Source organism: Parasteatoda tepidariorum, chromosome 9 (assembly GCF_043381705.1).
Source record: "Parasteatoda tepidariorum isolate YZ-2023 chromosome 9, CAS_Ptep_4.0, whole genome shotgun sequence".
Classification (NCBI taxonomy): Eukaryota; Metazoa; Arthropoda; class Arachnida; order Araneae; family Theridiidae; genus Parasteatoda; species Parasteatoda tepidariorum.
The window spans coordinates 12,408,013-12,423,809 of NC_092212.1; the positions used below are offsets into that span (position 1 = coordinate 12,408,013).

At 29.4% G+C, this 15,797-nt stretch overlaps 1 protein-coding gene across 11 annotated transcripts in view; it reads right to left on the bottom strand.

Moving 5' to 3' along the window:
• LOC107453029 (arouser) overlaps positions 1-15,797 on the bottom strand; it is a 148,675-nt gene that overhangs the window by 62,339 nt on the left and 70,539 nt on the right. For 2 of the 11 annotated variants that reach the window (XM_043057222.2, XM_043057219.2), the window contains exon 1: positions 5,948-6,081. The exons of 6 other annotated variants lie outside the window; for them this stretch is intronic. The gene's annotated coding sequence lies outside the window, so the exon portion shown is untranslated. Of the gene's footprint in view, positions 1-5,947; positions 6,108-15,797 lie in introns of those variants that run through there. 3 more of the 11 variants (XM_071184751.1, XM_071184749.1, XM_071184753.1) reach the window with 3 other exon arrangements.

Genomic DNA, 15,797 nt, shown 5'->3' on the forward strand with positions numbered 1-15,797 from the left:
AAAAATTATAAGAAACATGAGTGAAATAAAGTACTTTTCAAATATTATAAAATATTCATGAATATCGGAATTCACCATCGAAAATTCATCGAAACATGTAATTTTATTCGATTTGTAAATACTTACAGGGGTTGTACAAATTTGGGAAACACTTCTATACAAGTTCTGGGTAAATAATTTTTCCTTTAGCAGAAAATGTTTTGGAAGCTTTCGTTGCCATTGAGAGAAATATTTTACAAACAGCGTTAACTATTATAACATGCAAATAAGAAAAAATACTTTAATGCATAACAGTTATTCATCATTGGAATTTCTTTAATTAACAAAATCAATTATTAATAAATTTTTGAACATGAATGAATATTTTTTTAAACAATATATATTTTAGTACAAGTATAATTCCGAAAATCTAACATTTTTTTAAAGTAAATATTAGACTAAATTTTATTATTAAAAAATACCAAAATATATTTTTGCTTGCAATTAGATCATCAGAAAAAAATTACATATAGAAAAGACCCCAGTGTACCATCTGCGTCAAAAAGTTAAAGCAGAAAAACTATCCAACAACCAACCGCCGTCTTTTTATTTATTTATTTATTTTTACTTACTTATTTTTTGGTCTTGTTAATTAAACATGAAGACTTACTCTACGCTTGTTCATTTATTACCTTATACATTCAAACGTATTCATTTGCTTGCTTATTAATTCTATCACTGCAGGAATTCAAATTTCGAGGTTACCTGCTTTCTTCATAGATGTGATTTGTAACTTTCTTTTTAATGCGAAAAACTTTGTTACATTATTAAGATAGTAAACTATGCGTCGACCACATGCAGTTTTATTTAAATTTATTTAACAAAACTAATATTTCATTAAAAAATTTTTTAAATGAAAATAATAAATTAATAAGTAAAAATTATAATATAATCTAGCAGTAATTTTCCATAGCTAGTGTAAAGTAGGAGTTCAAGTCCAGCTAGTATTTCTTATTATTCTAGTACGTACCTGTATTGTATTCAAGTATTCCCTATATTCTGTATGCTAGTATTCCCTAGTAATGGTTCTGGTGGAGTTTGTTAAAACTCAAAATATAATAATTTAAAAAAATAAATTTCATTTTTATCATTTCTGTTAACACAGTCATTATTTCTATGCACCATTGAGGAAAAAGTTTTTTGAATATTTCAACGTCATAAACTTTTATTTTAATTTTTATTGGACAAATGTTTCTAATATTTTAAAATGAAAATTTATGTTTCTAGTACAATGTCCCACTAAATATTTTTATTCCAGATAAATGCATATGTAACCTTCTGAACAAGAGGTTCTTTTTTTAGTTAAAAGTAAAATGGACGCAACGATCAAGAGTTTACAAGAAGAAGAAAAAAAAAAACCCTACTGTTTGCACAATTAGCATATAACGTTAAATATATTATTAATATGCACAATTAGTATATATCGTTAAATAAAGTGATTGCGAAACATCTAAGTGTAAAAAAAAAAATTCAGATTCAGATTGGTAAATTTATGGTGAAAGAGAACTTACAGAAAAGGTAGAACATGAAATTTCGTATTAATATACAGGGGTTGGACACAATTATAAATACTTCTACAAAACTTCTATACTAACTCTAAAAGTACGTAACACTTCTACTAACTCTGTGTAAACAATTTTTCGTTTAGCAGCATGTGTTTTGGAAGATTCCTCATGGCAAAGCTGTTAGCACAATTTAAAGTTCATGCTTGATGCTTTTAGAAATAGTGTCCTTTTTTTCGTGCAAAATTTGCATCGACCAAAAATGAGCGTTAAAAGTTTCTTTTTTTCAATACCATTATAAACAAAAAAGCATTCTGAAACAGAAATTGCAATCCGATAGAATAATTTAAATTTACATCGACCAAAAATGAGCGCTAAAAGTTTCTTTCTTTTTTTCAATACTATTATAAACAAAAAAGCATTCTGAAACAGAAATTGCAATCCGGTAGAATAATTTAAATTTGCATCGACCAAAAATGAGCGCTAAAAGTTTCTTTCTTTTTTTCAATACTATTATAAACGAAAAATCATTCTGAAACAGAAATTGCAATCCGATAGAATAATTTAAATTTGCATCGACCAAAAATGAGCGCTAAAAGTTTCTTTCTGTTTTTTTTTCAATACTATTATAAACAAAAAAGCATTCTGAAACAGAAATTGCAATCCGATAAAATAATTTCAATTTTGTTGGTTTTATACTCGGAAAAATGTTATTAACTTAATTTTCCTCATTTCGGCTGGTCCGAATTTCACATGGGTGAAAATGACATCATTTCTAAACGCTTCTTGCATTATCTCTCAAGTTGTGCAAACAGTTTTGTCATGTAAAATATTGCAGAAAATTTACTGCGAAAAGAGAGATTGTTTCCTTAGAGTTAGTACAGAGATGCTAACTGCTCCGTATTTGACAAAATATTTTAAAAACGCTTGTGAACTACAGGCGAAAATTTGCATACTTATCAGAAATTCTGCCAACTTTTTTAAAGGCTCTACACTGCTTAACTGTAACAAAGTTGGGTATCACATACGCCTGAAAATTATTTCGAAGAAATTGTGAATAATATCCCAATAAATCGTACCCTAACCTAACAATACAACCCCTTTTCAAATTTTGTCAATAATGTTCCAATCTAAAATCTTCCAACAGTTGCAAAAATTGTTAACGTTGTGTTAATACAGAAGTGTTGCCATAATTTTGTTCACCGCCTGTATATTCAATATTGTATAGATAACACAAACGTTTTTACCTGATATAAAGTAATAAATATGAAAAGATGTCTTGTTTTTTTCTGAAACGACTCAAATTTATTATAATCTGCTACAATTTAAAAACGTCTGATTATTCGTGTTTTGTAATGAAAATGCAAATTTCACATAATCAAGTTTAAATAATTGAGAGAAAGAAAGTTATTTAAACTCCACTTACATACATTTAAAACAGAGTTAGTTTTATATATACTAGCTAAGCATTGTAACAATATTTTTTGCATAAATGTCTGACAAACTTTATTCCAAATAAAACAACCATGAACAAGGACATTTTTATCTGAAATATAGTCAAAACGAATGGAGTTGAATATGTATTCTGTAAGTTGTATTCTCATAAAGCAATTTCCTATTATGTAAAAACGATTGCGCCATCTTCCAAGAGAGAAAAACATCACGAGTGAGGAGAATTAAATCCCGCAACTACCCTCATAGAATCGGAGAGAGGGACAGCTGGTCGTTCCAGCTGACCTGTCGAAGGTCGAGAGTAAAGTAAAAAAGAAACGACCAGTGCAATTTTCACGTGCTCTTGTTTGGAAAGACCATTTTGATATCGTAACATCACCGGTCTCATTTTAAAAACATTTTTTTTTCGAGATCGGACGTCCGTTGGGGATTAAACCTGAAACTTAGTTTTAAGTTGCTTTAAATAGCGAGAAGATCCAAAACTTCGCATTAAATTGCCTGAAATAGCCGAAAGGTCCGACACATTTTTTTAAAAGTTGTTTGGATCAGAAAAAAAGTTCCTCATCTTTATTCTAAATTAGGTGAGATAGCAGAAAATTCCAAAACTTTGTTCCAAATTGCCTGAGACAGCAGAAAATTTCAAAACTTTGTTCCAAGTGGCCTGAGACAGCAGAAAATTCCAAAACTTTGTTCCAAGTGGCCTGAGACAGCAGAAAGTTCCGAAACTTTCTTTTAAGTTACTTAAAACGACAAAAATTTCAAAAAACTTTGTTTTACGATGCTTGAAACAGCAGAGAGCTCCGAAAGTTTGTTTTAAAATGCTTGTGTTAGTCGAAAGTTCCGGAACTTTATTTTAAGCTACTTGAAACTGCAGTAAATGCCAAAACTTTGTTTTAAATTGCTTAAAAAAGTAGAAAGTTCCGGAGCTTAGTTTTAAGCTACTTGAAACTCAGAAAAAATTCTAATATTTTGGTTTAAGTTGCTTGAAAAGGCAAAAAGTTCTGCAACTGTACCGAAAAGTATATCATATCGTGAAAACATCAGTTCAATATTATAAAATGATAAAAACATAAGGGATCAAAATTATAAAAATGTTCAAAAATAAAAAAATTACAATAAATAAATAAATAAATGTATAAAAATCAAATTAATTGATGCACATTGTTGGAATCTTGGCCATAAATTCACTTTTGACAATGTAAAATTAATTTTTACTTTAATTAAGTCATTTTGATGTTCTGAAATCTTGTTTTATTCATATGAAGGGTCGTTCCCTTGTAAATGACGTTAGTTCCTTTCCGTCTCTCCATATATAAGGTGTGGAAATGCATTCTTGCCCTGATTTGCCTCTTTCGGCCACTGTAGTTTTTCATGCTCTGATTTCATTTTTCACTATCGGTTACTGCGTTTTTCATTTCTAGTCTTGTTTCTCACCTTTATTTTTCCTTCTTTCATTGGCAACTTTCCGTTTTTATTCCAAATCACTTTAATTCTTCTCATTCACGTCTGGCAAGTTTTAAAAACGGGCGCTTGTTTTTGAGCGCTTGAAACATGCCGACTGTTATTTCCAATTTATACATTCATGAAGTGAATGAAGTTTGTAATCAAGTAATGTCTTACAGCTCCAGTTTCCTGGAAACATTTATTTAAAAAACCTAATAGTAAAACCATTTCATACTAAGCTTGTTTTCCATTAAAATAAAGAATGATTTGCTACCTAAACATATTGAAAGTTATACCGTGTATACAAGACTGATCCTTGCGTTGGAAAACAACTGATAATAAGCCTTGGTACTCACGGATATTTGCTCCTTGCGAAAATAAACAGGAGAGTAAGTGATTTTACTACCCATTTAAAATATTTTTCTGTAAACAAAGAGCCCACAGTGGGCCATCCTCCAAGATTTCGAGGCCAAATTTGTATTTCGTTAAAATTTGTTTCAAAATTTGGGGGGTTTTCATTTAGGGTTTTTTATGTGCAGATAAATTGAATTCATAGTTGAAATTTTGAAATACACTAAAAATACCCAAAAACGCAAAATGGGAGCTGAAATATGGCGAGCAAAAAAAAAAAAAAAAAAAAAAAAAAAAAAAAAAAAAAAAAGAAAAAGAAAAAGAAAAAAAAATTCTCGGGTGAATAATTAAATATAGCTATGAAAATAATAATAATTTTCGTAATTTTATATTAAAAATGAAAAGCAAATTATATTTCCAAAGTAATATTACAAAAAAACGCGGAAACAAGAAAAAAAAACATAATTTTCGTGTTTCGGTATATTTAGCCCACCTTTGCAATACGGGTAAAATGGGGCAGGTTTTTTCGAAAGAAGAAACATCAAAGAAGACAACAAAAAAAAGTTTAGCTAATTACCTCCTGGAACTTTTTGGAACTAAGTTTCGAAAGTCATTCAAACATTGTAAAATGTCAAATGATAAGATATAAACTATACGTTTGTCAATAGTATTAACTAATCCAACAAATTGAAAAATTGTACTATACTTTCAGACTAATTACTCTGATAAAAATGTAACAGTAAGGTGAAATTCCTATATATATTTCTGAAATAAAAATTTAAAAGTTACATTAAAAAAAAATTTTTTTTAAACATATTTTTCACTACATTGTACTCTCGTCGGTCCAAAAAGTAAATTATAATGTTTGGAATGATTATGAATACTTAATTTGGGCTATATTAAAACTGCCTACACATATTTTAGTTGAAAATTTAATTTTTGATTTTTGGCCTAAGATCATGGTCTTCTGGCCCACAGTGCAGCTCCCTAAATGGTTTAATTCATGATTTTTATACCTATTATGACATTTTTGTAAAGGATTCTAAAAATATATACTTATTGCAGTATTTGGGGAGCATTTTGTATGCTAAAAAGAAATAAAACGTAAAATTATTACAAAAATATTTGGTAAGAAAACCCAAATAAACAGAAGATCTTACCTTCTAAAAAGTAATGAATCACGCACTCACCCAAAAACTTCAACTTCCCAGAAACACTTTTTTTCCCAATACGATTCTCAACTGAGGATTTGCAAAAGCTTACTCTCAAAAAATTTTTCTGCAATTATGCGTATGTTCGTTTAAGACCTTGTTCGCCAACGTCTTTCACAATAGATTCGAAAAAGAAGAAAAAATTTAAAGACGCATCTTGAAAATAGTATAATGAACACCCACAGATCATTTATAAAAGCGTTGTAAAAAGGCATAATGCGAGTGTGGGTTTTGTTGATGGCGGAATAAAAACACTTTCGTTTTTTGTTACCTTCTTAAGGGTGTGCGTCACTAGTTTAAGTGACAGTTGACTCCCCTTACTACGAAACCTTTGAAAATTTATGAATAAAAAAAAAAAGAAGGCTGAAGTGAATTTTAGAAACTTTATTTTGGTGATTCATAGACTCAAAGCTTCTCATTTTCTCTGTCAGCTGTCATAACTACTCCCTAGGTATCTCCATAATGTTATTATTTATTCTTAAAGAAAGAAAAATAATGTAATTTCGTGATTTTGTAACATTAATTTCATAATATATTAGTAGATTTTACGAAATTTTTAACGAAACACTAAACTTAAGTGCAAAAAACTATATGCCAAAGAATAGTTTCAAAATTTTCTTAAATTTCACAACTTGTTTTGTTTGTAAAAATAGGAAAATTTAGCCACTTTAATGAATATGTTATTGTAAAAACAAATGCAGTAATTCAAGATTCGATTTCAACCAAGTTTATGTACTTTATCGAGTGAATTGTACAAATTATGATTCATATTTAACATGTTCACGCCGGGGTGACCCACCGGTGGGTCACGCTGGATTTTCTCATCTTGGTGGAGCACCGGAGTAAAAACTGGTAACAAATAAATTTCATTTTTTAGTTTTTTTCCGGGAATAATAAAAATTTATAACTACCAATTGTTTTTAACGGATGCAATTCTTATATTGAATTGCTTCGTCGTGATAATTTTCTTTACAGTGAATTGTTATTGTTGAAAATAGATTAACTCCTCCCGAATATTATCTAATATTGAAATAGTTCTTCTACCAGTATTTTCTCTTTTCCCGTACCAGTATTTTCACGTTTCCCGGCGTGAAAACGTTAAATTACAACCGATTTTCGTGAAATCAATTATGTAAATCATTGAATATTGTGAAAATTAGTTTGTCATCGATTGAATCGACGAGCATCATCATTTGAAAAATAAATATTTCACAAATCATGAATATGGCGTGAATCGGCTGATTATCGTGATTGAATTCTCAGTTGAGTTGGTGTGAATTATCATCAAAAAAAATATATCTATATATATATATTTCTAATCAAGTTCATGAATATGATATCGGTCAAATAACGCAGTGCACATGATGTTTCAGACTTAATTCGCGCAATATTCATAATGTAAATCATGTGAATATTGCGTGAATCAGTTGATCATTGGTAAAATCGGAGCGCATTATTAAAAAAAGGAAAAGAAAAAAATACGGCGCTAATCATGTATGTTGCAAGAATCGGTTGACCATCGGGAATGAATCGGCGTGAATCATCATTGGAAAGAGAAGCCTAAGAATCGATTTTAATCAAGATTATCAGATATCGGACAATACACATGGTGTTTCAAACTTAATTCACGCAATATTCATGATGTAAATAATTAATACAAAATAAACATTTATCATTTTCGGAGCGACAAAAGAGACAACGCATCAAAGATAACTCGCTCCTATATGTTTCTATATCTCAATCCATATCTTCCATACAGTGTTCGTTAGAGATTATGAGCGGGCAAAAATGGCAAAAGCTGATAAGAAAGTTCATTACACGTTTTTTTAACAAAGAGAAAACAGAATAGATACTGTATGCAGAGGAAATTAAAAACACATTCCAAAATGTGGGCCAATTAGCACCCGAGATACCGTGGAAATGGTATAAGGAGGCCGACATCAGTTAACGCTTTCGAATTTGAAATAGAGAACGTTCTTTTTTTTATATATATATCTGTATATTCACGTCTAGAATTTAAAGATACATTGAAGATAATGAGATATGTTCTTCAAAAAAGTGGTACAGACAGTTCTCGTGTTCGATAATAAAGGTAATAAATGACACAGTATCTTTTTTTTTCTTCTCTCTAAAAGGAAAAGTAGGGAGAAAGGGTTGGGAAATAGCGAATAAAAGCAGCGCCATTTTAATCTTCGCTTTTGATGGCCCGATTGTGAGAGTTTTCCACTTAGCTTCGGGCAAAAAAGAGCCTTAACCCCTTGGGGACGGGTGATTCATAAAAGCATTCGCACAAAATCAGAATCAAGTTGTATTTAAATAAAAAACGGTAACTCAAATGTAGTCGTTTCTAATTTTACATACTTACTTTGCTTTTACTTTAATTATTGTTAGTTTAATCATATATATAATCAATGTTAATTCAAAATATAACTAAATAGTTTTATTTTGAACAAATTAATGGTGCATTAAATAAATCAAGAAATTATAACTCCGCCTACAAATAAACTGTTAAAGAACTACTTTGGTTACCAGTTTTATCTTTTTACCCTGATTGATACGGATTTATGCTGTCACGTATTTGTGACAGTCGGCGCGAAAGGGTTAACGGTGATTTTGAATTGAGTTATTCATCTAATTCACATTTCAGATCTGCTTTTGTGTTGATTTGAACGGGGTCGTTGGGCGATTAGGAGCATTAAAGGTTTCTTTAGACATTCAAGGGAAAATTCGTGTACAAAATAGATCATACTTGATTTCGGTGCAATTTAACTGGGATTATTTTGCTATCAAGTTTGTTATTTTTACAACTTAAAACCATGTTTTGTCAGTAGCACGATAATAAAACGACTACGTAAAGTATGATACGCTATCTTGTTAACAATGCGACGTTTAGTATAAAATAATTTGAGAGTGTTAACAGTTAAGAGGACACAGGACAAAAAAAAAAGCAATTTTTATTCCACCATTTTCAAATTTCAACAGAATATTGACAGCATTAATAGAAGTCTGTGAACGAAGTCCTAGTTTTATTAGTTTAAAATATTATTAGTTTAAAATTTTATTAGTTTAATTCGTTTTAAAGCTATAGCTAAGAGTATGGTTTTTTAATTGTTGGTAATTAAAAAGATCCTGGAGAACGAATTTTAATTTTTTCAATTAATTTTTCTCCCAAATGAGTTGTTTATAAGGATTTTAATAAATTTAAGTGGTTATGATAACAGCATAAAAATCTAACGTAACTAGGCATTAAATTTTTATTTTGTCAGCGAAAATTTCTTCAAAAAATCCTGCTTCAATTATGCTTGTTCAATTATTAAAAAGTTAAATTAAGATATTGAGTTGATAAAATGGATTTAGTATTAAACAAGACACGTTGAAAAGTATCTAAAAATTTGTAATAACAATAAAACAAAAACTGGTGAGCAAAGAACTTTTTGAAGTTTTGAAAACATTGAAACATTCCACTGCGAGAAAAAAGCAACTTTGTCAACGAGAACTACATATTGATGTATAAACCTATACGAACTCATTATCTTGAAACTCGTGAAGAAAAACTCTGATTTAAACACGTTTTTTTTTTGCCTATTATTTAATAAAACTAATTTTTTTAATATCTCAAAAACCGAATAATAGATTTTTGAAGGATTTTGCTCAAAATAACATATTTAAAGTAGATTGTACTTGGCTTCAATTTAACTTAACAAGGATTATTTTACTATTGATTTTTATATTTTTAAACACAAAACCACGCTTTGTCAGTAGCATGATAATAGAGCAACTACGTAAAGTAAAATACGCTGTCTATAGTCATCACTGGGGTATTTAGAATAAAATACTATATGCATGCTGCAGTTAATGGATGTTAAAATGACATGTATAAAGAAACTCATACTTGGCTTCTATTTAATTTATCAAAGATTATTTTGCAATCGAGTTTTTGATATTTTTTAAAAATTAAAACGATGTTTTGTTAGTAGCCTGGATCAAGTATTGGGAGAAATTTGCCTTCGTGGAGGAATTTTTGATGGAACTAACCCACATTTGCGTTACATGGAGAGGAAGACCATGAGAACCTCCCACTGTTAGGACTCTAATCCATGATCCGTCGATCACTGAGGATATTTTACGTCAGCACTGTGGTCGGTGCAAACCGGATGCGGAATTCGTATTCACCTCATTGGAAGGCGTGCGCTCTACCCCTTGAGCCATCGTGGCTCTGAGCAGTATATTTAAAATAAATGTTCAAATGTTTACTATGTTAGGTACATCATCTTTAATAAATCATCTTAGTCTTAAATCATTCCACTCTGTTATCGCGTATTTAATCTAACCATTTCCAATTTAAATTTTAAAAAATTGCCAAATCCAAAAAATTTTTTACAGTCATTTATAAAGATCCTATCCTTGTAATTAGTAACGCATTTTAAATAAAAGTTATTGCAACTCACCGTTAAGAGTATTTAAACATTACTCAAAAAATATTATTCATAAAAAACTCAACAATTAACGCCAACAACCTCTAAATTTTCACCTTGAAATAAAGTTTCATTTATTTCAAAGGTAAAAAGCCTTTTAGTAATATTTCGTAATAATTAAAGAGTTCCATTAAAATCTAGACAATACAATCCACCTTGCAATTCAGTAGTTGTCACGACTAAACATTTCCTTTGCATGGACCTTCTGGCCACAACAATTTCTCCAAAGTCATCTGATGACATTACGTTGTGTCAAGGCTTAAGAGCTCGTGTCGTTTCAGTGTTGCCAAAACGAATTACGAAATAGATACAGTTACATCGCCAGGAAGAAGAAAAAATGCAAACTGTTAAAATGATTTATTGTTCATACAATTCAGTTCAAATGATTTTAGAGAATGAACTTTCTCGAAATTTTGGGTTAATGCAAAATTTTTCGCCTTGAGGTGTTTCTTTGTTTTATTGAGTTCAAAAAAAGAAGGATAATTATTTTATTTTATTAAATAATTTATAATTTTTTTTTTGTTTAAAGAGTTCAAGTAGAAAATTAATGTTATCCACTTTATGGAAAGCAAGCAGAGGACATAGGAGTTTGAACTAGAATCAAGCTGATAGTTTGTTAAAAAAAATCATACTTGTTATAATGCTAGGCACATTTTTAATGTTGCTTTATCTCAGCTCACTGTAAGCCTTTTTAATACAAAAAGCCTTTTTATACAAAATTAATATTTATAGCAAAATATTTATAATAAAATAATCTAAAAATAAAATAATATAAAGTAGAAAACTATTAATGGGAAAAACCAAAAGTCTTTCTCAAGACACATCTTTTGGTATAATTGAATGCGATATTTCTGAATGAAGAACAATAATCTTAAGATAAAAATTATTCTTTAAATGTGTCGACATCGCTAAAAAAATCAACCAGCGTGAAGCAAAATGTGGATTAGGTTTAAAAGTGAAATACTAATTTAACAGTGCTCCTCACACTATAGTATTGATATGTTTTTCTTTGGTTATATTGATACATTATTAGAAAGCACTCTTTTTTGTCGATATAATCGTGTGAACTAATGAAAAGATTATATATATTCCCCCCCCCCGGATTTTTATTTATATTTTTTTAATGTTATTTTATTCTATTAATTTTTCTTCTTTTCTTTTCATTATTCCGTAATTTTTTTCATGTTTTCTCTATATTTTGAACTTATTTTTTGAGTTCTATATACTTTCAGCTTATGCGCAGTAATTAAAACTGATTAATTTTCTTAATTTTTTTCATATTTCTTTTTATCCTTTTCGTATTTATTTATTGCGCTGTATATATAAATTAAAATACTCTTTATACCAGATTTACCAGCGTTTAATTAATCAAGTCTACTTTTTGACTGTCACTTTTACCTTCATAATTTTCAAAAAGCTTGTAATTAAAACATAATATCAAATATGTGCACAAACGCTGAAGAGTTTTGAATCTTTTATAATAAATACTTCATTTGATGAAGTGGTTGTTTCAACAGTGTTAAAAATAGATTATTATATGCTGCAAAAAAATAAAGACTAAGGCATTCAAAATAAATATTTTTTTTATCTTATTTTCCGCAAGAGAAAGCCTTTTTTTTTTGCGGTATATGTTTGAAAGGTTTTAACTTTTTTTTCATAATTCATTCTTTCTTAAGCTATAATTAACTGTCTCAACAGTAAAATCAGTCGCTTCGCTTGTCACGTTTCGGTAGTCATACGAATAACGACGCTTATAATGAAAATACAAGACCTGATAATATTTTCAAAGCATAAAAGGTTAAACATTCTGACAGGTAGCGTTATAAATCTGATTACAAAACGTGAATAATCATCTGCATACTGTAATTTATTACATGCCTAAAAGATCGTTGAACTTTCAAACCCCTTATTAGATCATTACTAAATCGTTTGCTGGTGTGGAGTGTTATACTGACATAAAAATTAATCATTCTTACATTCGAATGCACGAGTCAGGAATAGGCACGTACCATCATGCTTATTTACGTTTTATTTTTCTTTGAAGTCATCATTAGATTATCGTGGAATTAGTTACTTTAGTTTCGAACTTATCAAATGAAGTAATTGATAATCTTTATTTACCTTATTGCACGCTATTTTGATTTCTTAAATTTACTTATGGAACTTTTTTTAAAATTTTTTAAGAGCATCTCAATACTATTAACTAGGGATTAAATTTTCTATAAAAACTAATAATTTTCTCGAGTTTTAGCTGTACACTAATTTAGTATAACAAAATTTTGCACGAAGAATATTTATTCCAGTGGTTCCCAAAAATTGTTCTGTGGAACCCTAGGGTCATCAATAGTTCTGGGAGTAAAATTTTTTTATTAACCTGTAATTACGTTTATGTCTGGAAAATAATTTATTTCAAGTTTCAGTTATTTATACAAAATTAATTAAATAAAATGCCAACGGAAAATCTAATTACTAATTTAATAAGTCTAATTTCGGTCAGACCAATTTGAATAAAAATATTATTTTGTAAATATGTGGCCACATGGACAATTTTAATGGACTAGAGGTTTTTAATACAGAAAATACACTCAAATACAAAGTTTTAAAATAATTTCACAAATTCACTGAAATGTCACAAGGCTTTCTTAAAAATTGCACTTAGATTTTTCAAACTCGTGGCTCATTTTGAATACATTTAGCTTTAAATTTAATTCGACGTCCTTTTCAATAATCAGCACACACATCGTTACGTAATGATTACTTTTTCTTTGCTTTCTCCACATCTTATCAATTCTTGAATCATTATGGAACTTCGTCTTACAAATACAACATAAAATCATTTTTCATCTTTTTCTTTTAATTATGCAAAAAATACACTCAAGTACACAAGTTAAAATAATTTCACAAATTCACTAAAATGTCACAAGACTTTCTGATAAATTGCACTTAGATTTTCCAAATCCATGGATAATTTTGAATCCATTTAGCTTTAAATTCAATTCGACGTCTTTTTCAATAATCAGCACACACATTGTAACGTAATGATTACTTTTTCCTTGCTTTCTCCACATCTCGTAAATTCTTGAATCATTATGGAACTTCGTCTAACAAATACATCATACAACCATTTTCCATCTTTTTCTTTTATTTTTTAATACAGAAAATAAACTCAATTACACAGTTCAAAATATTTTCACGAATTCCCTAAAATGTCATGATAAAATTTTCTTACAATCGGAGCTTAGATTTTTCAAAACTATGGATCATTTTGAATCCATTTAGTCTAAAATTCAATTCGACGTCTTTTTTAACAATCGACACTCATCGTATAGTAATAAATATTCTCTTTTTGCCTTCTTCACAAATCGTGAGCGTGAATCGATTATCATTAAAGAATCTTGTCTTACAATTACTACACAAAATCATTTTTTCTAGTTCACTCCATCGACAAAATAAATGAGGTGTGAAATGGTACCGTTTTGTTACCTTTAAGAAAGCATTGACTATACGAACGATGTCTTGCAGCAACACAATGGACCATCAAAACATAATGCACTTTTGACACAAATTATTCAGAAAAGCAGTTTAAATGTCAATTGTAACTATCAATAAGTCTTAAGTGACCTGTGCAAAATCATCTATCACTTTCTCAAACTAAAAATTTTCCAAGAATAAACTTTTTTGCAAGTTTTCTCAACGCAATTCATAACTAGCAATCTGTAAACTTGCAGTTTCAATTTTCTCTATCAATTTCTGAAACTTCTCGATATTTATAGATAAAATATTTAGGGCACTTTATTTTTCAAATCATTCAATTCAGAAGGACATAATCAGTAATCAGCGTTTCCAATTTCTTCAATCAATTTTCTCCGTTTTGTCATACATAAAATACTTCAGGGCATCGAATGTTTCTCAAAGAGAACATTTGATTCAGAATGACATAATCATGACATACAATTTCTTCAATCAATTTCTGCAATTTTTCAAACATTATTTCCATGCACCGACCACTGTGCTGACGTGAAATATCCTCAGAGGTAGACGGATCATGGGTTAGAGCCCCTCTGTCGTCAGGCTAACCGTGGGAGGTTCTCCTAGTTTTCCTCTCCATGGAAGGCAAATGCGGGTTAGTTCCTTCAAAAAGTCCTCCATGAAGGCAAATTTCTCCCAATATTAGACCCAGGAGTTCCCTTGTCTTCTGGATTGGGTTCAAAATTACAAGGCTACGGAGTTGAACATTAGCCCAAAAATTGGATCGGCTGTTCAACGACGGTTATAAAACATGATTTCCAGGCATTGGAATTTTATTTAATTACTCCCCATTTTTTTTCTCGTTCGACTCGTGCAGTTTCAAATACATATAATATTTCTGAGCATCAAAAAGTTATTAATTTTTTCTCTTATTTTATTTAGAAGGGCGTAATCAATAATCTGTATGACTGAAGTATTAATTTCTGCAATCAGTTTCTACAGTTTCTCCTAAAAGAAATGCCACCACTCTTCTAAATTTTCTTCAATCTTTTTTTTAATTTGATTAAAAAGGAAGAAATTAACAATCTGTTTTTCTACAGTTTCAACTTTTTCAATAAATTTCTCCTACACAAAATATTTCCGAGAATTTAAATTTAATTCAATATTTTTTTTTCGATTTATAAAGACGTAATTATAATCTGTAGTTTAAAAGCTTCAGTTTTTTCAACCAGTATTAATTTTTTCCCCAGACGAAATAATTTTGGGTATCTAAATATCCTTTAATTTTTCCTATTCGATTCAAAACGTCATAATCAACAACCCGAAGTTCATCTGTTTCAATTTCTTCAATCAGTTCTTATAATTTCTCGTAAAATTTCTTTTAATTTTTCCCATTCGATTCAAAATGACATAATCAACAACCTGAAAACAATCTGTTTCAATTTCATCAATCAGTTCTTACAATTTCTCGTAAAATTTCCTTTAATTTTTCCTATTCGATTCAAAACGTCATAATTAACAACCCGAAGTTCATCTGCTTCAATTTCTTCAATCATTTCTTATAATTTCTCGTAAAATTTCTTTTAATTTTTTCCATTCGATTCAAAATGACATAATCAACAACCTGAAAACAATCTGTTTCAATTTCCTCAATCAGTTCTTACAATTTCTCTTAAAATTTCTTTTAATTTTTCCCATTCGATTCAAAACGACATAATCAACAATCTAAAGTTCATCTGTTTCAGTTTCTTCAATCAGTTCTTACGATTTCTCATAGAAGAAATATTTTCGAGTTTCTAAATTTTCGGAAGTTTGGAACTCGGAAGTTATGCATGTGTTTTTGGAAAAATAACCCT